This window comes from Elephas maximus, chromosome 11 (assembly GCF_024166365.1).
Source record: "Elephas maximus indicus isolate mEleMax1 chromosome 11, mEleMax1 primary haplotype, whole genome shotgun sequence".
NCBI classification, from domain to species: domain Eukaryota; kingdom Metazoa; phylum Chordata; class Mammalia; order Proboscidea; family Elephantidae; genus Elephas; species Elephas maximus.
This window is the reverse complement of record NC_064829.1, coordinates 111,348,536-111,369,766: the sequence shown is the minus strand read 5'-3', so window position 1 is coordinate 111,369,766 and position 21,231 is coordinate 111,348,536. Positions and strand designations below refer to the sequence as shown.

The following is a 21,231-nucleotide window of genomic DNA, read 5'->3' as shown; positions in this document are numbered from 1 at the left end:
CTCCAGGCACTGTCCTGGGTGCTGGAGACAGAGCAGTCACTAAGACAGCCTCTGCCTTCCAGAAGCTCACATTCCGGCGGGAGGAAGGCAATGCACCAGCACACCAATGCACACGTCACAACGTCCGGGGCGTGCGGGGGGGAGAAGAAAGTCAAATGGTAAAAAGATGGTGAGGAATGGTGCTGTTTTAGCCGCACTGTACATATGCCTGAATTAACGGAGGGAGGGGGCTAGGTAGACATCCAGGGAAGAGAATTTCAGGCAGGGGAACAGCAAATGCAAAGACCCTGAGGCAGGAAGGAGCTGGGTGAGTCTCAAGAACTGCAAGGAGGCCCGTGTGGCTACAAGGGGACAAGTGAGGGGTGGGGGGCAGGGTAGAGCACGCAGGGCCTTGTGGGCTGTGGTCAGGAGGGACGGGATTCCTCCCCAGACCACAAAACTTTCCTGGTACAAGCTGGGATTACTTCTCAAAGGGCTGGGAGGCAGGGAGCAGGGCCTGGTGTCCCATCTCAACCCAACCCTCCTCTCACTGGCCCAGTGACTTCACCTCTCGGAGTCTCTGTGTATCTTGCGGCGCCAGGGCTGCCCTCAGCGCCAAGCCACACACTGTAAGCAGAGGGCTCGGCCTCTGGCCTGGCACCTGGTAATCACCCAGGGACACGGCTGCCACCATCACAAAGATGGATGTGAAGGCAGTGGGTGTGGCCAAGAGTGGCTAGGGCTCCAGAGTCCAAGAGATACCAGCCTGCTGGGTGGCCTTGGGCAGGGTGCCGGTCGCTTCCACAATTTTCTCCTGAGCGCGCCCCACCACCCAGCCAGAGGAGCCCTGACCAGGTGCAAGTGAGGCCAGAGGCTCAGAGAAGGGCGGCTATTTACCTGGAGTCGCCCAGCCGGGAAGTGGCGGAGGCCCTGGCCACTGCTTGATGCACCAGAGCTACTTTTCACACTCTTATTTCGGCCACAAAGCAGCGAGCGGCAGCTGAGGCAAGGGCAGAAGGAGGAACTTGAAGATCCCCTGTGTCCCGCCTGGATCCTGCCCTGTCCTCCCACTGAGGGTGGCGCCTCCACGGAGGTGTCTGTGACGCAGTCCTGCGATGATGAAACACCAGCACTGCGGCCAAGATGATGGCCTGCTCACGGGGGAGCTGCCGGTGGGGGACGGAGGGCACCCAGGCTGGAGGAGACGCTGCCTCTGGAGTCTGGGTGCCAGCACGCAGGGGCCCGCCCCAGCCGCCCAGCCTGCGGGCAGCATGCCCCATGGCAGGGAGTGGCTCCGAGGCTCTGAACCTACTCGCTGCCTCCTAGGGCATCCGGCCCTGAGTCTGCTGCGGGCCTGGGCTGTAGCTGTAGGCTAGCAGCAAGAAGCCTGGGAGGCAATGTGACAGGACCAAGGATGCTTCCCAGGAGAGGACACCCCCACTCAACCAAGGAACACACATAATCTCATTAGTTACAGGGAAATGCAAATTAAACCACCCACCAAAACAGAACAAAAAAACCAAACCCGTTGCTGTGGAGTCAATTCCAACTCATAATGACCCTACAGGACAGAGAAGAACTGCCCCATAGGGTTTCTAAGAAGCAGCTGGTGGGTTCGAACTACCAACTTTTTGGTCAGCAGCCGAGCTCTTAACCACTGCAGCACCAGGGCTCCAAAAACCACCCACCAGGGATGGCTAAAATTTTTCAAACCGACAATGCCAAGTGTTGGCAAGGAAGTGGAGGAGCCAGAACTCTTGTTCACTACTGGGGGCAGTGTTACCAGAAATGAAGCTGAGTGGGAGTGAAAACCACCACACTCACACAGTCACTGTGAGAACAGTGAGCATTAAAGCACCACATACACCTACTCTATAGTCCCCCACCAGAAACGTGTAAATACGTTTACCAAAAGACACGCACTAGAATGTCTACACAGCCACGTTCACGGTGACGCCAAGCTGGGAACACTCACCATGTCTACCAACAGGTGAATGGATAAACAAGCTGTGCTCAATTCCTACGGTGGAATACTACCCAGCAATAAAAAAAAGAACAAACTACAGTTTGGTATCACAGCAGGGGTGAAGTGCAGGAACATTACACTGAGAGAAAGAAGCCGGGCACAAAACAACACATGGAGTACAGGCCTATTTGTATCAAGCTCAAAACAGGCAAAACTACACTATTTTTTCAGGGATGTACTTCTGGCTTGTAATACTGTGCAGAAACTCAAGAAAACAAAGGTCAGGAGACCGGCTATATTTGGGAGGAGGGTACTGAGGGGTGGAGGAGAAGGGGCTTCTGGGAGCCGACACGTTCCATTTCTATTTGTTGGGTGGCGGTTTACGCGGGGCTTCGCTATACAGTTATTCAGTATACTGCACCACGCACAATGTGTTTGGTGGATTTCTGTGTATTTTATGACAAAAAAAGTAACTGTGAAAAATAACATGAGTTTAAGAGTCCAGAAGATATGGGGGCGCCCAAATTGTGCTCGTCCCATCCCCGGAAGGCTGACCTGCCTCGATGTCCCCATCAAGAAGGCTGTCACTAGCAGGTGAGAGAGAGAAATCCAGAGTCTAACAAATGAGCTTCAGCCTCAGGCTCTGCTTTTTGGCTGTGTGGCCCGGTCAGTGACACCCACTGTGTTCTTACCTGTGCAATGACGCTTCCTACCTGCATCCTGACCAGGGGGAGGCTGGAGTATGGGAAGGAAAGCACTGGCAGCACACCAGCCACGGGCCAAAGCTATGGTCCTCAATCAGCCTCGGCGGGAATAAAGCTGAACGGAACGCAAGCATGCTGGCCATGAGGGAGCTCTGAGCGGGGAGGGGGTGCCTGGAATAGGGGCACCTGAGGGGCCTTGATGGCACTGGGCCTGAGCGCACAGGCAGCTCCAACTTATTCCATCTGTCTCAAACATTCTACAGCAAATGATTTTAAAACATTTTTCTTTCCATCTGTTTGACTCTGGGGTCTTATTTCACAATGGTCTAGAACTGCGGCCCCCTCAGAAGCTTCATCTCAGATTCTCGAGGGGCAACTAACATAATGCCGCAGGGCCTGGACTAGCAGCTCAGGACAGAAGGGAGCGGAGGAAGGTCGTAAGTGTGGTTGCTTATAACTCAGATACACTGGAAGCTGGGGGTCTGGGGATCACCTGTACATGTTTACTTGTTTGTTGGTTCACTGTCTACCTCTCTCCCACTACAAGGTTAGCATGATGAGGGCAGTGTCTCCTCTGTCCTGGTCACTGCTGGATCCCCAGAGCTCACGCAGCACTGGGTACACAGTGGGTGCTTAATAAACAGTTGTGGGATGAATGTGTATACACTGGTCCCCTGCACCCAGAACACAGCACAGGCTCAAAGTAAGTTCAATTCCTTTCCTTGCCACTGACTCCTTTTTTCTGTCGCCCCCTCTCACCAACCTGGTTTCCATGCCAGGCAGCACAGGAGGGACGGGGGGCAGGCGGAATGGCAGAGGATCTGGGGCAGGAGACTAGTTGGGGTGAGGCCTCCTTCTTGGTGCTGCTAAGGCTTGCCAAGGTGGTGGCAGCCCCCCAGGAGCCTCTACCATCTGCCCTTTAATCCATGCCTTACCTACAGCTCCCAGAGGAGGGCTTTTTCATGAAATAACTTCAAAGACAAGAGGAACCTACAGTATGACAACCAAGACCAATGACTTCTTCATTACAAATATCTTTTTTCAACAACATAAATGGTGACTACACACGTGGACCTCACCAGATGGAAAACACAGGAATCAAATCGACTGTATCTGTGGAAAGAGATAATGGAGAAGATCAGTATCATCAGTCCGAACAAGGCCAGGGGCCGACTATAGAACAGACCATCAATTGATCACACGCAGGTTTCAAGCTGAAGCTGAAGAAAATTAAAATAAGTCCAGGAGAGTCAAAGTACAGCCTTGAGTATATCCCACCTGAATTTAGAGACCATCTCAAGAATCGATTTGACACACCGAATACTGATGACCAAAGACCAGACGAGCTGTGGGAAGACATCAAGAACATCACACGTAAAACAAAGCCAATGGTCATTAAAAAGACAGGAAAGAAAAAAAAGACCAAAATGGGTGTAAGAAGGGACTCTGAAACTTGCTCTTGAACGCAGAACAGCTAAAGCACATGGAAGAAATGATGAGGCAAAACAGCTGAACAGAAGATTTCAAAGGGCACCTGGAGAAGACAAAGTTTTATAATGAAATGTGCAAAGACCTGGAAACAGAAAATCAAAAGGGAAGAACATGCTTGACGTTTCTCAAGCTGAAATAACTGAAGAAAAAATTCAAACCTCCAGTTGCAATTCTGAAGAATTCTATGGGCAAAATATTGACTGATGCAGGAAGCCTCAAAAGTAGATGGAAGGAATATACAGTGTCACTACACCAACAAGAACTGGTGGATGTTCAACTAGTTCAGGAGGTGGCATATTGATCAAGAACTCACAGTACTGAAGGCAGAAGCCCACGCTGCACTGAAGGCACTGGCGAAAAACAGGACTCCAGGAATTGACAGAATACCAACTGGGATGTTTAAACAAGCAGATGCAGTGCTGAGGTGCTCACTAGTCTATACCAAGAAATTTAGAAGACAGCTACCTGCCAACCAACTGGAAGAAATCCATATTTGCACCCATTTCAAAGAAAGGTGATCCAACAGAACGCAGAAATTATCAAACAATATCATTAATACACACCGCAAGTAAAATTTTGCTGAAGATCATTCAAAAGCGGTTGTAGCAGTATTTCGACAGGGAACTGCCAGAAAGTCAAGTCGGATTCAGAAGAGGACATGGAACAAGGGATATCATTGCTGATGTCAGATGGATCCTGGCTGAAAGTGAGAACACCAGAAAGATGTTTACCTGTGTTTTTTTGACTATGCAAAGGCATCTGACTGTGTGTGGATCATAACAAATTATGGATAACATTGCGAAGAATGGGAATTCCAGAACACTTAATTGTGCTCATGAGGAACTTGTATATAGACCAAAACGCAGTTGTTTGAACAGAACAAGGGGATACTACATGGTTTAAAACCAGAAAAGGTGTGCATCAGGGTTGTATCCTTTCACCATACCTATTCGATCTGTATGTTGAACAAATAATACAAGAAGCTGGACTATATGCAGAAGAGTGTGGCATCAGGATTGGTAGAAGATTCATCAACAACCTGCGATATGCAGATGACACAACCTCGCTTGCTGAAAGTGAAGAGGACTTGAAGTGCTTATTGATGATCAAAGACCACAGCCTTCAGTATGGACTGCACTTCAACATAAAGAAAACAAAAATCCTCACAACTGGACCAATAAGCAACATCATGATAAATGGAGAAAAGACTGAAGTCGTCAAGGATTTTATTTTACTTGGATCCACAATCAACAGCCGTGGAAGCAGCAGTCAGGAAATCAAACAACGTATTGCATTGGTCAAATCTGCTGCAAAAGTGTTAAAAAAACAAAGATGTCACTTTGAGGACGAAGGTGCGCCTGACCCAACCCGTGATATTTTCCATCACCTCACATGCATGCGAAAGCTGGACAAGGAAAAAGGAAGACCGAAGACAAACTGACACCTTTCAATTATGGCGGTGGTGAAGAGTACTGCATATATCATGGACTGCCAGAAGAACAAACAAGTCTATCTTGGAAGAAGTACAGCCAGAGTGCTCCTTGGAAGTGAGGATGGAAAGTACTTTGGACATGTTATCAGGCGGGACCAAGCACGATGCAAAGGACACCATGCTTGGTAGTAGAGGATCAGCGAAAAAGAGGAAGACCCTAACAAGATGGACTGACACAGCGGCTGCCAACAATAGGCTCAAGCATAACAACTGTGAGGGTGACACAGGACCAGGCAGTGTTTTGTTTTGCTGTACACAGGTCGCTATGAGTTGGAACCAACTCGACAGCACCTAACAACATAACAACAACACGTTGAAGTCCACCTACAGGCACCTCAGAAGAATGGCTTGGTGACCCACCTCTGAAAAATCAACCGCTGAAAACCCTATGGGGCACAGTTCTACTCCGACACGCATGGGGGTGCCATAAGTCGGATCGACAGACAGTGACTGGTAGCAGTGGTGGAGTATGGTGATTACACTGAAGAGAGCTAATCCTTGTAGGATGCACATTTACGGGCTCTATAAATGCAAATCCAACCCTCACAGCAACCTTATGAGGTAGGTACTGTACTGTCTCCATTTTAAAGATAAAGAAACTGAGGCACAGAAGTTAAACTACTTGCCCCAAACCTGGTCAGGAAGAATGGAGCTGGAAGCAGTCCTAGGCAGCCTGGCTGCAGGGTCCTGGCTTCACCTCACAGTACCACACAGCCTTTAGTCACGCTGACCTCAATCTGGGTGCCAGCTCCACCACTTTATCACCTCCCCAAGCCTCAGTTTCCTCTTCTGTGTGGTGGGGACGAGGGCAGTACCTCCATCTCGGGGCTCACGCATGTGAACGGCTCAGCACAGCACACACACCCCCTCCCGTGGAGAGGGTCCATCACTCAACAGAACACACCACAACCACCCTAAGGACAAAAATCAACCTAGAATGCCAACACTGAGGTCACGAGCATTCCGTGACAAAGGCTTACTGCACAACAGAACGTACAACGTGACCCCTTTTCTGAAGCACAGATACAAACCACGTCACCTGGATTCTACCATGTTTAAGTTTCCACATGCTGGCGTTACCGAAGCCAACATGTGTCTCGCGGTCCACGTATACCCATAATATGCAGTGTTCTTTTCGGAAATCAGCCACACAACCAGTAAGGGATCTTTTGGGGAATGTTGTCTTAGACTTGAGGACATGACCACATGTATGTGTAAAGGTCACATACGTAGAAAAAACATCAGAAGGAATTGTGCCAAAGAGCTAAGGGAAGCGAAATAACAGATGCAGGAGCCAAGTGGCCTTGCTGAAACCAAATGCCAAGGTTTCAGTCCCAGCTATGCCACCTGCTGACTAGGTGGCCTTGAACACATCACTTCTTTCTTCGCCTTAGTTTCCTCGTCTGTCTATTAGGCATAGTACCGATCCATGCCTCCTACGGCTGGTGTGAAGATTAAATGAGTGAATTCACGTAAAGCTTCAGAACAGAGTCCAACACAGGAATTGCTCAACCCACATTAAAAAGCCAAACCCACTGCCATCTAGCTGATTCCAACTCATAGCAACCCTATAGGACAGCGTAGAACTGCCCCATAGGGTTTTTAAAGAGCAGCTGGCAGATTCAAACTGCTGACCTTTTGGTCAGTAGCTCAGCTCTTAACCACTGCACCACCAGGACACCCAACATATATTAATTTCCTCTGGTGGTTGGAGTCATGGGGGGAATGTCACTCCCTGCATTTTAGATTCTGTAGCACGTGAATTTTTACCTATCCCAGTTTAAGAAAACAGCATTACGGACATTGCTTTTTTTTTTTTTTTTTTTTGGTCTCTTAAACATCACACCCCTCCCACCTGCCCCCATCTGTCTACTTGGAGCAGGTAGGACTGGAGGCAGGCTGAAGACGTGGGCAGGCTGTAAAAGAAACTGGGAGAGGAATGAGTGCTGGAACAGATTTCCTTCTCTTCCCTGACCCCCCACCCCACGCTCTCCCCCTGGAGCCACTGCCCGCAGGGCCTTATGGCACCCACAGAGATCATGTCAAATGTTCCTGTCTGGCTGGCTGCAGACTCCAAATGCCCCAGCAGAGGGACCCCTGCAAACACAGCTCTGCTCCTGCCCCTCCCCAAGTACCTCCAGGATCCCAGCCAAGGCCCCTATGGAGGCTGCCGGGTCCACCTCCCCGGCCCCTGCCCACTCGCTCTCCAGCCTCATCAGTCAGCTCACACCCTGCTGCCCTTCCCCTTCCCTGGGTCCCCTGAAGACCCCTGGTCCTCGCCCACCCGAGGCCCTCTGCACATGCTGTTCCCCCACCCAGCTTCACCTACCACATCCCCCTCTCCCTTCAGGTTCCAGCAGACATGGAAGCCTTCCCTGACTGCCCCTCCCTGCAACGAGAGGGGGCAGAGACAGGCATTAAAATAAATAGGCAAATTATACACTATACATGAAGTTGACAATTGTTACGGAGAAAAATAAAGTAGCATGTGGAGGATTAGGCATGTGGGAAGGAGTGGTCAGAGGGGCTCACTGAACTGGTGACATCTGAGGGAAACCTGAGAGAGATGAGGGAGCTATGTGGAGCCCTAGGGGAAGAAGGTTCCAGGGAGAGGGAAGGGCCAGGGTTGAGGTGTGGCCAGCCTGAGGAGCAGCCAGGAGTGGTGAGGGGGAACTAGGCAGGTAAGATGGCTTCCGAGGAAGCAGGTGGCCTGGTTGCGCAGGGCCCTGGAGGCCCATGAGGGCTGTGGCTTTTACTTGGAGCAAGATGGGGAGCTATTGGTGTAAGGCTGAGGTAGGAGGGAAGCAACACATGGAATCCTCTCCCTCAACCGAGTGCAGGGGCTGGGTCACAACCTTCTTCTCCAGGAGTTATCCCCCAAATAAGCCCCGTGCTGGCAAAGCCTGACACTCCCACCATCCGGCTCATTTGCGAACTATGCCGTTGAGTCAGCCCCCAACTCATGGAAAATAGAACAAAACACTGCCCAGTCCTGTGCCATCCCCATGATTGGTTGTGGATCGGATCACTATGACCCACAGGGTTTCCAATGGCTGATTTTCTTCCTAATCTTAGTCTGGAGGCTCTGCTGAAACCTGTCCGGCATCACAGCAACGTGCAAGCTTCCACTGATGGATGGGTGGTGGTTGCACAAGAGATGCAGCCACGAACAGAACCTGGGTCTCCTTCATGGTACCATGACGACCCTTATCTTACAGATGACGAAACCGAGAACCAGAAGGACTCAGTGGGTACCCAAGGCCATGCAGGCAGACTTGACTCAGGTCTATCTGAACCCTGAGCCTCTCCCACCCCGCTCTGACCTTGCTCCCAAGAGACTGAGCCACCTCCCTTCTTGAGGCTAGGCTCGAACAGGGCTGGGAGGCCCAGGCTCACACCTCTGGGCCCGGTCGACTCAAATTCTGACTCTACCGCTTCCTGGCTGCACCTCAGCTTCTCTGAACCTCAGCTTCCTCGTCAGTAACTAGGCTCTTAATACCAACCTGATCAAGCACATACTTACGTTACCTCAAAAGATAATTTTTTTTGACAGCTCAGGGTTGTCTTGGGGACCCTACAGAGGTGCTCCGTACACAGCTGGGGTAACGCCAGCACGTGGGAAGAGAGGCTGCAGTTACACAAAGGCAAGCTGTGAAATCGAGGGCCACGGAAGGGGCAACTCACATTAAAACTGTCACCACGTGGGCATAAAGGAACCATGCAGCTGACTCACAACATGCCTGTATCAACGTTTCAGGACGATCACCCAAATGAAAACACACAGCTAAAAAATAGTAGACACCTTGCAGACACTACCAGAGAGCGCACACCACATCCTCCCCCAGAGGCCTGTGGACGGCAGTTTGAGAGATGCAGCTCCAAAGCCGCTACGGTCTCTCTGCTCCTCGCCCTTCTCTCCATCCCACAGCCATCACCTGAGTCCAGCCCGTCCTCTCCCGTCTCCCTGGGCTCCAGGCCCCCCATTTAGGCCCCTATGACCCACCTTCACACATGGCTCACCCCCCGCTCACAGGCCTCCAACTTTGCTCCCACTCCACTGCCTGGCTCTCTCCCACCTCAGGGCCTTTGTCCATGGCATACCTCTGCCTGGCCTATTCCTTCGGTTTTCACATCTCGCCTTAAATGCTTTCTCCTCAGGAGCCTTCTCCAAGCCCCCCAGCCCTGTTCCTTTCCTTGGCTGCACTGAGCACTGGCAGGGCAAATGCTACTTCTCTGCTCCTCAGCTAGACTGGGTTCCACTGTCCGGCATCCAGAAGGGCGCACAGTACGAGGTAGGCCCTTAACAAATATGTGGTGAACAAATGGAATACACCAAGGACAAAATCAGCCCAGGGCAGGCTCCTGAGTCTGAGTCCATTCAGGAATCAGACCTGAAGGCAGGGGGAGGGGGGTGCCTCCCACGCTCATCCCTTCCTCCCTTCTCAGGGGAAGAGAAGGCGCTGGCCAAGGCCAGGTCTCCATTAGAGGGCGGAGAGAGGCCAGCACACCCCAACTCGAGTGGCTAATCCAATCACTCCCAATGACTGAGGCCTATTTTGTGCCAGCTCTGTCTAGAAAGAAAAAGCAAGGAAGAAATCATTGTAACAGCAGCAATGGCATGTATGGTCACGGTGACCACTTTATTAGTCAGGGTGAGAAAAGCCAGTCTTTAAAAGGAAGACTCCAGAACCCAGATATGGCTAGATCCAATTCCCATCTCTGTCACTTACTAACACTTTGACTTTGGGCAAATCCAATAACCCCCTTGTGCCTCTGTTTCTTCACCTGTAAAATGGGGATAACAGTTTATCTTTCTGTGACTACAAAATGGGGACGACACTATTACCTATTTCACAGAGCTAAGACACACAAGTGCTCAGGGCAGTGTCTGGCCAAGCAGGAACAGAAGTGATTAATATTTCTGTCCAGAGCCCTTCTTTGCAGGAAGCTCAGCTCACTGGCCTGCCACCCTCTCCCAGACAGGAGCCCACTCTGCCAACCAAGCCCAGGTTGGTCCCCCAGAGCCCCTTCTCGGCTCTCAAGGGGCCCGTCAAGTCCCAGCCTGACTGCGTCCCCAGTGGCAGCAGCTCAAAGGCACCCGTGCCTCCTCATCAGGCCCCGCGATGAGCACCCTGCGGCACATTCACTCCCCGCATGCGCCCCACAGCCCCACATGGCAGGAATGTTCCCATTTTCAGCTAAGCAAACCGTACCTCAGAGAGATGAAATACATATACAAAACACATGTATGAAACAAGGCACCCACGGCAACTGGGAGGAGCCCGAAGCAGGGTTCAAACCCACCTTGGCTGCCCCCCAGCCTGGACTACTCAACAGTGGCAGCCTGACCCCATCCGGTTGGGTGGGGGTAGACCAACTAACCACCAGACGAAGAAAATCCTAAAGCCAGGCCGGGAAGGGCAGGGGAGCGGCAGCTGCTCCACTTCCTTCAGAGAAGGGCCCATGAGGTGGCAAAGCAAGGCAGGCTTGGATTTCTGGCCTCACCCTTAGAAACATCTGCAGACGGGCTTCTCAGGCAGGATGACTGGGCTCGACAAACTTCCTGCAGGGACCTCTGACATGCAGGTCTCCCCTCGGCCGGCCCCAGCTTGCTGACCCGGGCTCTACACACCCAGCCCGCCCGGGCCCTGCTATGGGTGCAGTGTTGGCAACCCGTCCTGCCCCAAGGGGGCCAGGCTGAGATCCCAGCCAGCCACCCCTCCCACGCTCCTCCTTCCCTCCTGGTTCTGCTCCCCCAGCTGGGCCTCTCACTGCTTGGCTGGTTGTCCAGAAGAGCCTGCCACGGAACCACCCCACCGTGCAGCCCAGAGGCCTGGTGGTGAAGCACCTTCCGCGGAGAGCTCTGGGAAGCCGAGGAGAGGGGCCCGGGGCGGGGTGTCCCTGGGTCTCTAAGAGGCTTGGAGATCAACCCAGACAGACACTCATTTCCATCTCCCCCCACCCCAGGGGACTTCTGGAGACCCTAGGTTTGTTCTAAAGAGGCCTGCTCCTTCTAGGAAAACCCCCAAGAACAGGCCTTGGAGAAACAAAAGCCCAGCTCCTGCTGCTTACTGCGCTAAGCACTGAGGGTATGGCTGATGACGGGCTCAAAAGCAACGCTCGCTGAGTGCCTTCAGGTGTTGGGGAACTCTGCAGCCAGGCAGCCCAAATTGAGACCCCATCCCCAACACTTCCTGGCTGGGGACTCAGCCCAGGTTACAGGGCCTCTCAGGGTCGTAGCGTTCACTGCTGGAGACTGGGAACCAGAGCTCGTTCCTCCTCGGTCTGCAGGTCTCTCCCAGGTCCTCCGTGGCTCCCTCACTGCCTTCCAGTCTCAACTCAGATGTCACCTCCTCAGAGAGACCCTCCCTGGCTATCCCAACCAGAATGAGAGCACCCCCACTCTCGATTCCCTGACCACCATTTCATCTGCCTGCATAACATCAATCAGGAGTCCCTGGGTGGTGTAGGGTTTGATGTGCTAGGCTGCTGACCGGAAGGTTGGAGGTTCAAGTCCACCCAAATGTGCCTCGGAAGAAAGAGCTGGTGACCTACTTCAAAAAATCGGCCGCTGAAAACCCCACAGAGCAGCTCTCCCCTCACAGGCCCGGGGCGGCTGGGAGTCGGAACTCACTGGAGGACAACGGGTGGACATCCGTTAGGACTCCATGCTCCACCACAGATCTGTCACCACAGACCCGGGGCGGCCGGGAGTCGGAACTCACTGGAGGACAACGGGTGGACATCCGTTAGGACTCCACGCTCCACCACAGATCTGTCACCACAGGCCTGGGGCGGCCGGGAGTCGGAACTCACTGGAGGACAACGGGTGGACATCCGTTAGGACTCCATGCTCCACCACAGATCTGTCACCACAGACCCGGGGCGGCCGGGAGTCGGAACTCACTGGAGGACAACGGGTGGACACCCGTTAGGATTCCACGCTCCACCACAGATCTGTCACCACAGGCCTGTTTTCATTAGCGGGTAGGCTCAGGAGGCCAGGTCTCCTTCCAGTTCTCCAGCAGGAAAGCTGCAGGCCCTCGGCTCAGGCCCACCAGCTGAACGGAAGGCAGAACCAGCAGGTGCTGTTTTTATCAGGCACCACTGCGGCTATGCGTTGTTGTTGGATATCTGTTATTGGCCCAGCTGCTTGGGCTGGGAAAGAAGGGTCAGAAACTCACCCCACTGAGGCCCCCCAACATCTCTCCTTAAAGGTGACAGCCAGGGGCTCCAGGAACACGGTATGAGAACCATGGAAGGGGAGGCCCACCAGCATGTGGGTCTTTGCTGGTTCTAAGGCAGCGATTCTCACCCGGGGGACATGGGAGAGGTGTGAAACGCCGTGACCAGCTCTGCAGAATCTGCCCTCAGCAGAATGCTAAGGCCTGCCCCAATAGCAAGGGTCACCATCCAAACCCTGAATCTCCAGGTGAAACACCAGCTGCTGTCGAGTCAACGCCAACTCTTGGTGATCCCACGTGTGTCAGAGCAGAACTGTGATTCAAAGGGTTTTTAGTGGCTGATTTTTCTGAAGTAGAACACCAGGCCTTTCTTCTCAGGCACCTCTGGGTAGACGTGAACTTCCCACCTTTTGGCCAGCAGCCAAGCACATTAACCATCTGCACCACCCAGACTCCTGACCAGGTCGCTCCCACTTAAACACCAAACTGCTCCACAGGGCAGTCTACAAGGCTCCGAGTGACAGGATGGGGAGGGTCACCTCCTTCCCGCTCCCTCACTCACTGGGCCTCCTGGCTGCTGCACCTTACCAAGCTCAGTCCTCCCTTCAGACCTTTGCACCATGGTCCCCTCTGCCCGGTAGGCTGTTCCTGCTCCTCACAGCCCACATGACTGGCTCATCTTGTCATTCTGGGATCAGCTCAAAGGCACCTGCTCAAGGGCCTTCCCTGCCACCCCCTTGAAAGAAGCATCCAGCTAGTCTCTAGCATTACACCTGATTTTCATTCCCAGCCTAGCACCTCCCCTCTATCCTGCTCCTTGTCTATTCACCTGGTTGAGGGGTTGCCTCTCCTCTGGCTCCATAAGGGTCCCTGCCAGGTGCACCACTGTATCCCCAGCACCTGGAGCAATGCGAAGAACACAGAAGGTGCTCAATAATGGTGATGGGATGCGTGAAAACCATTCCTCAGCTCCACAATGCCTTCATGATCAAATCCAAACTCCCTGTCCAGGCCTATGAGGCCCTGCAAGACCCAGCCCTGCCACCTCCCACAAACCCTTCTCCTGCTACTCGCCCACTCCAGCCAACCCTTCCCACCCCACTGCTCTCTCCACCTGGGTCAAGGCCCTCCCATCACTCCCAAGGCAGTGCCAGAGAGTCAATAAAAGAACCTGTAGAAAGGGGGTTCGCTTTAGCACAGAGCCTGACATCTGGAAAGGATCTACAATTTCTACCTTGGAGGGCTCAGGCCAGTGGTGTGGGAGAGAGAGGAAGCTAGAGGACCTGTCTGGAAGCTGCGTTTGCTAAGTTTTACTTGCTTATATGTTCCCTCCACCCCACCCTCCAGAACCTGTTTCCTCATCTGGAGAATGGAGGTGCTAATTTTGGCCCTGCCATCCTCCTGGTGTTAACTGACAAGGCTCAGTAGCTGCCAGCCACCTCAAAGTCCTAGCAGAAATAATAAGACTTCCTTACAATCAATAATACGTACTGCTTCCATGGGCAAAAAATTGAACGGCACAGGAAGCATCAAAAGATGGAAGGAATATACAGCGTCACTGTACCAAAAATAATTCATCGACATTCAACCATTTCATGAGGTAACATATTATCAAGGACCGATACTACTGAAGGAAGAAGTCCAAGCTCCACCGAAGGCATTGGTGAAAAACGAGGCTCCAGGAATTGATGGAATACCAACTGAGACGTTTCGGCAAACGGATGCAGCACTGGAAACATTCACTCGCCTATGCCAAGACATCTGGAAGGCATCTACCCGGTCAATCAGCTGGAAAAGACCCATATTCACGTCTATTTCAAAGAAAAGTGATCCAACGTAATGTAAAAATTATTGACCAATACTATTAATATCTCATGTAAGTCAAGTTATGCTGAACATAATTCAAAAATAGTTACAGCAGTACACTGACAGGGAGCTGCCAGAAATTCAAGCCGGACTCAGAAGAGGATATGGAACAAGAGATATCATTGCTGACGTCAAATGGATCTTGACTGAAAGCAGAAAATACCAGAAAGATGTTTACCAGTGTTTTACTGATGACGCAAAGGGATTCAACTGTGGATCGTAACAAATCGTGGATAACACTGCGAAGAATGAGAATTCCAGAACACTTAATTGTGCTCAGATGCATAGACCAAGAGGCAGTCATTCAAACAGAACGAGGGGATACTGCATGGTTTAAAATCAGGGAAAGTGTGTGTCAGGGTTATATCCTTTCACCACACTTAATCTGTATGCTAAGCAAATTAATTGGAGAAGCCGGACTATATGAAGAAGAACGGGGCAGCGGATTGGAGGAAGGCTCAGCAACAACCTGCATTATGCAGATGACACAATCTTGCTTGCTGAAAGTGAAGAGGACTTGGAAGCACTTACTGATGAAGATCAAAGACCACAGCCTTCAGTATGGATTACACCTCAACATAAAGAAAACAAAAATCCTCACAACTGGACCAATAAGCAGCATCATGATAAATGGAGAAAAGACTGAAGTTATCAAGGATTTCATTTTACTTGGATCCGCCATCAACACCCACGGAAGCAGGAGTCAAGAAATCAGACAATGTATTGCATTGAGCAAATATGTTGCAAAAGACCTTTGTAAAGTGTTAGAAAACAAGAATGTCATTTTGAAGACTAAAGCGCGCCTGACTTAAGCTACGATATTTTCAATCGTCTCATATGCATGCAAAAGCTGGAGAATGAATAAGGAAGACTAAAGAATTAATGTCTTTCAATTATGGTGTTGGCGAAGAATATTGAATATACTACGGACTGCCAGAAGAACGAACAAATCTGTCTTGCAAGAAGTACATCCAGAACACTCCTTAGAAGCAAGGATGGTGAGACTGGGTCTCACATACTTTAGACATGTTGTCAGGAAGGAACAGTTCTAGAGAAGGACAACATGCTTGGTAAAATAGAGGGTCAGTAAAAAAGGAAACCCTCTATGAGATGGATTGACACAGTGGCTGCGACAATGGGTTCAAATGGAGCAGCGGTTTATGAGGATGGCACAGGACCGGGCAGTGTTCCGTTCTGTTACACACAGGGTCACTATGAGTCGGAATCGACTGGACGGCACCTGACAACAAGAAGACATACTGAGGGTTCCCCATGTGTCAGGCACTCTTCTTAAAAAGTGAAAGCAGTAAGCATTTACTGTCGACTTACTGTTATGCCACCATGGTATAAATGCTTTCCACAAATTAATCCATTTAATCTTACACGCCTGTCAGGTGAGAATTATCATCATCTGCATGATACCAAATAAAACCAAACCCATCGCCGTTGAGTGGACTCTGACTCATAGTGACCCTATAGGATACAGAAGATAAAACAAGCTCAGAGGGGTTAAGGAACCTGCTCAAGATCACATAGCCAGCAGGGCAGGGCTGCATTGGAGCCCTGTGCATCCAATCACTCCAGTGCAGCTCCTTAGAGGCTGGAAACAAGGACACCAGATTCCTGGATCCTGGCTGGGGGACTGGATACCGGAACCCCCGAGACGGCTAAGGCGAGGGCGGATGCCCAGTCTGTAACGTCCAATCCCGAGTACTGACTGAGCACCTACCTGGCACCGGGCACTGTCCCAGGAGCTTCTCATGGACTCACAGATTTAACCCTCACAGGTGGTGAGGTGCCCCTCAGCCCACTGTACAGAGGTGGACACTGTGGCCCAAGGTCACACAGCCAGCTGGAAAAGCGTCAGAGGGCGCACATGTACCGACCACACCACCCTGCCTCTAACTCGTGTACCCTGGTAGCCGTGCCCACTCTTGCATGTCTCCCTTGCTGTCTGTCCTCTCCCTGCTCCCAGCACACACCCTGTCCAGGGTTAGAAGATGTCCTGGCTCTACTCTGTGGAGGGACATTCATCACTGCTGGACTGGCTGCCAACGGAGGTGCTCACGTGGGGGGGACACGGGGCAAGCATGCCAAGGGTGAGCTACAGCTGGCAGGGCCCACGGCAGGGGCTTCAGGGCGACAGAGACCCACTCCAGCCTGGGACCTCGTAAGCAAAAGGCACGTGACACCAGGGGTAAGTAGACCTGGGTTCAAACCCCAGCTTGGCCCCTTGGGGTCTGAGAGACCTCCAGCAGACCGATTACCCCTCGAAGCCTCAACTTCTGACCGTCATATCCACCCCCCGAGTGCAACGAGCTGTGCAAAGCCCCAAGCCCAGGGCCGGGCAGAGTGCATGCTCACAAACAGAAGCCACAGTTCCAGTCACTTGTGAACAAGGACTGTTCTGAGGCCAAGCCAGGCCCGTGGTTCACATACCAGCACGACCATTTCCAGCTTCCCTGGGCAGGCCATTTCGCTTTACAGCGACTGTCTCCCCACTGGTGAGATGAGTACCCCTACCTGCCTCATGCCAGCTACCAGCTGCTGCTGAGCCAACCCTGACTCACGGCAACCCCACCTGTGTCAGAGTGGAACCCTGCTCCGTAAGGCTTTCAACGGCTGGTTTTACGGCAGTTGATTGCCAGAATTTTCTTTTGAGGCGCCTCTGGGTGGACCTGAACCTCCAACCTTTTGGTTAGCAGCCAAGAGTGTTAACATTGGGCATAACCATATCTAACCCATAGGTGTGTTCTGAGATTCAAATAAATCCATGTGTGCAAAAGCCCTATCATGTGCCTTTGGTATGGGGTAAAAGCTCAAAAACAACAGCTATTCCCTAGCTATGAACTAATTTGCCTCTGTACCTCAGCTTCCCCTTCTCAAACAAAGATCATGACAACAGTACCTACCTTTCTAGGATGTAAGCACTCAGCGAGTTATCCACATAAAGCATTCTGAACAGTGTGTGGCACACAAAATGCACTCAATAAATGCCAACCATTGTTGTCATGATTACTGTTTTTATTACCGCTGTGAACATCACCAGGCAAACCCGCTACAAGCTGGCAGAGGGAGAAAACAGAGGAACAAGCCTCTAGTGAAGAGAAATTCCATAGAACCACCACTGTCTCCCAGAGAACCACGACCCATGCACGCCAGTTTGGAAGCTGCCACTGCAGACCAGGAGCAACGTTCCCTCTGACCACAACACCAACCCACACTGACTGGGTCAATGAGGGACTGCGGCCAGCCCTCCGGGAACTGCAGACCCCGGGCAAAGGTTACCGAGCAAGGCAAGGCCAAAAGCTGGCCTGGGAGCAGGGGGCGGTGGCCTCATGTCTGTGGCTAGCTCACTGAGAAACCAGACCTGTGGGGAGTTTAACTATCCCAAGCCCTTCAGATTGGCCTTTCTCCCTGAACCAGGCTGGACCAGGGGTACCGCCCCCTACCCCAAGTCCCCTTGGCCTATGAAGAGAGGAACAGCTGGGAAAACAGCTAATGGTGCAGCCAGCTGTTACCGCCTGGTGGTGAGCGTAAACATGATGGGCTAGACTGGTAACCTGGAGACACAAACAGCCTTGTGACCCATGATGGCAGGACCTGCAGTGGTCTGCGTTGGTGCCGGGCCCCTTCAGGGCACTGCCAACCTGGGCCAGACCAGGCCAGGCCACCCGCTGCTTCTCTGGGAAGACTAGACAAGGTTGAAAAGCAGCCCATAGGTTGCCTAGTTACTCCATCCCAGGCCTACTGAACCCCATGCCAGGAGAGGAAGGGGGTCCTCAGAATCTCAAGTCTCAAGAGGTCCCCAGCCGCCCTGCCATGGGGGAAAAGTGGCCCCAAGCCTTAAGTCAGTCGGGAGAGCACAGCTCCCCAAATCCAAGCCTGATACTCTTCCCCTCCTTAATTCAGAGTACTATGGAGATGAAAGTTCAGGCAACTTCAGACAGTGGCTTCTAAAACACTCTGCCCACCCGCCTCTGGAAGAAAAGAACTTGCCAGAGGGGTGTCCCACACACCTTAAAATTAGGTGAAATAATTTGGGAAAAGCAGGCAACACCATGCTCCAAAGCACCCCAGTAACCATCTCAGTTTCCCCAAAAATCATTGAAAAGTTTAATAATGGGTAAGCATCCCCGCTCCGCAGCTTAATGTAAACCCCTAGTCCTCCATCAAATACATGAGACATAAGCCCCTAACACTTCCCATAAAACGCCCCTAAACACCCACTTGGGAAACCCTGGTGGCAGTTCGAATCCACTAGGTGCTCCTTGGAAACTCCATGGGGCAGTTCTACTGTCCTATAGGGTCGCTATGAGTTGGAATCGACTCGACAGCAATGAGTTTTTGAGTAAACACCCACTTAGGCCTGCCCCCTCCCAACTCCTCTAAAATTATAATTATCACAGCCTTCCTCCGCTGATACTGCGCCCCTCGGCGTTCGACGGCTCCCCTCTCCAGCGCCTCAGTGGAATAACCCCGACAGCCCTCCATAGGGCACACCTGGTACAGCCCCCTCCCCTCTAAAAACAATCCTAGAAGGACTCTCACAGACCCAAAAAGGTACAGCCCCTGCTCCACTTGGTACGGCGCGCCCCGCCATCGGTTCACCCCTCGCACACCAGGCACGACCTCCCCTCGCCCTACTGGCTCAGCCTCCAGCCCGCACACGCTGGATCTGAACCCACGGGCCTTCAGTGGTTCGGTCCTCCCCCTCACTCTTGCTAAGGTCCCCTACCGCCTCAATGGTACGGCCCGCCGCCACCGCCCCCGGCCCCGGCCCCAGCCCCTCAGGGATAGTCCCACCGCCCCCGCCCAGCCACCCCACTTAGTCCCGGAAGCGGGGGGGCTCGAGGACCGAGATCCCCACCCGGCGGGCACGGTGGTACGGCCCAGCGCGGCGCCGCGGGGGACCCGGACGCGACCATCGGGAAGGAGGGGGGACTCGGGGACACGCGCTGGCGCACTCACCTGTCACCGGCGGCCGCCCAGCCTCTCCGGCGGGGCTCTACTCCCGCCCATCGCCACGCTGCGCTTGCTCCCGCTCCTTCTGTCCCTCGGCGGCGGCGGCGGCAGAGGCGACGCTTTCTCAGAGCCAGGCCCAACGGCTCGCGCGGCGCGGCCCCCCCGCCCCCTCCCCCCAGCCCCCACTTTACCGCCCCCTCCCACCCTCTGGTCGGAAATACCGCCTTCTCCAGCCACAAACCGGAACTGACGTATGAAGAGCGAGGGATGGGGTCAGAGCGTGCTAGAGCGCAAGCGCAGAGACAAAGCGCTAGCTCTTAGCAGGGTGCTTGCGTACATTAGGCAAGATTGGGCCGGCCTGGGTAGAAGGGCCTTGCGCAGGTGCAGGACCGAAAAGCGAGACAGTATTGCGCATGCGCAATGGGACTCCAACCCCGGCTTTCCCGTGAAGGAAGCCGAAGTGATTGTATCCCGGCAGCCCCTGGTCCTTATTTACATACGCTTTGATCTCGTTTTACTCTCTTTTGGCCTTTACTCAAGGAAGGACCCGAGACTCTTAAAGAGCCCGGGAGCGGGCCTTAGGAGAGGTTGTCTTTTCAGGTTGTCCGTAATGGTTAAGAGCTCAGGCTCTGAAGCCATACAAACCCAGATTTGAATTTCCTCCTTGCAGGTGACCGTGGGCCGAAGACTTGACCACTTTCCGTGCCCCAGTTTCCACATCTGCAAAATGGGAACAATCATCTCCACGTCACTGGGGTGTTGGGAAACTCTGTGGGGTAGTTCTATTCTGTCCTATAGGGTCGCTAGGAGTCGGAATCGACTCGACGGCACTGGGTTTTTTTATGACACACTATTTTTTTTTTTTTATGGCATATAAATTTTTTATGGAGTAACTTGGACCTAAAAGGCCTTAGAATCGCCCTGTAAGAAAAGAGTTTTGCACAGATCCTGGCCTCTGTACTAGCTGCTGTACCAGACAGCTGTAAGACATCTGGCTCCCAGTTTCTTCCCTCTGTAGGTTGAGGGGTGGGGACTGACAGCTACCTTCCAAATTTGGATTTCAGAACGCCACATAGCTTGACAAGTATGCATTGGTTAGTGAGGAGAATGCCTGGCTAGGAACTGAAGAATCCTGGGTCCACCTCAGTCTACAAAAATGTCTTAGGCAAGCCCTGCCCAGGGCTGAACTTCGGTTTCCCCAGAAGTAAACCTAATGTTGGAACTAAAGAAGAAAAAAAGTTGTCTTCAAGTCAGTTCTGACTGGTGGCGACCTCATGTGTTTCAGCGAAAAACTGCACTAGGTAGGGTTTTCCATGGCTGATTTTTTTTTTTTTTTTTTTAGTGTCTCATGACAGGTCTGTCTCCTCCACTGCACAGACAGCCCCATGAGAAAGGAGACCAGGACTGTTTTGGCCACCACTGTGTACCCTGGTAGCATAGTGGTTAAGAGCTATGGTTGCTATCCAAAAGGTCAGCAGTTCAAATCCACCAACTGCTTCTTGGGCCATTCTCCTCTCTCCTATAGGGTCATCATGAGTAGGAATCCACTCAACCGCAGCGAGTTTTAATCTTCGATTGGCTTCA

General features: G+C 52.4%; 1 protein-coding gene across 4 annotated transcripts in view; it reads right to left on the bottom strand.

Annotated features, from left to right (window-relative positions):
- AKT2 (AKT serine/threonine kinase 2) overlaps positions 1 to 19,808 on the bottom strand; it is a 58,056-nt gene extending 38,248 nt beyond the window's left edge. For 3 of the 4 annotated variants that reach the window (XM_049900488.1, XM_049900491.1, XM_049900492.1), the window contains exon 1: positions 19,654 to 19,808. The gene's annotated coding sequence lies outside the window, so the exon portion shown is untranslated. Of the gene's footprint in view, positions 1 to 11,137; positions 12,308 to 19,653 lie in introns of those variants that run through there. The other variant, XM_049900490.1, reaches the window with a different exon arrangement.
- Between the last annotated feature and the right edge of the window lie 1,423 nt (positions 19,809 to 21,231).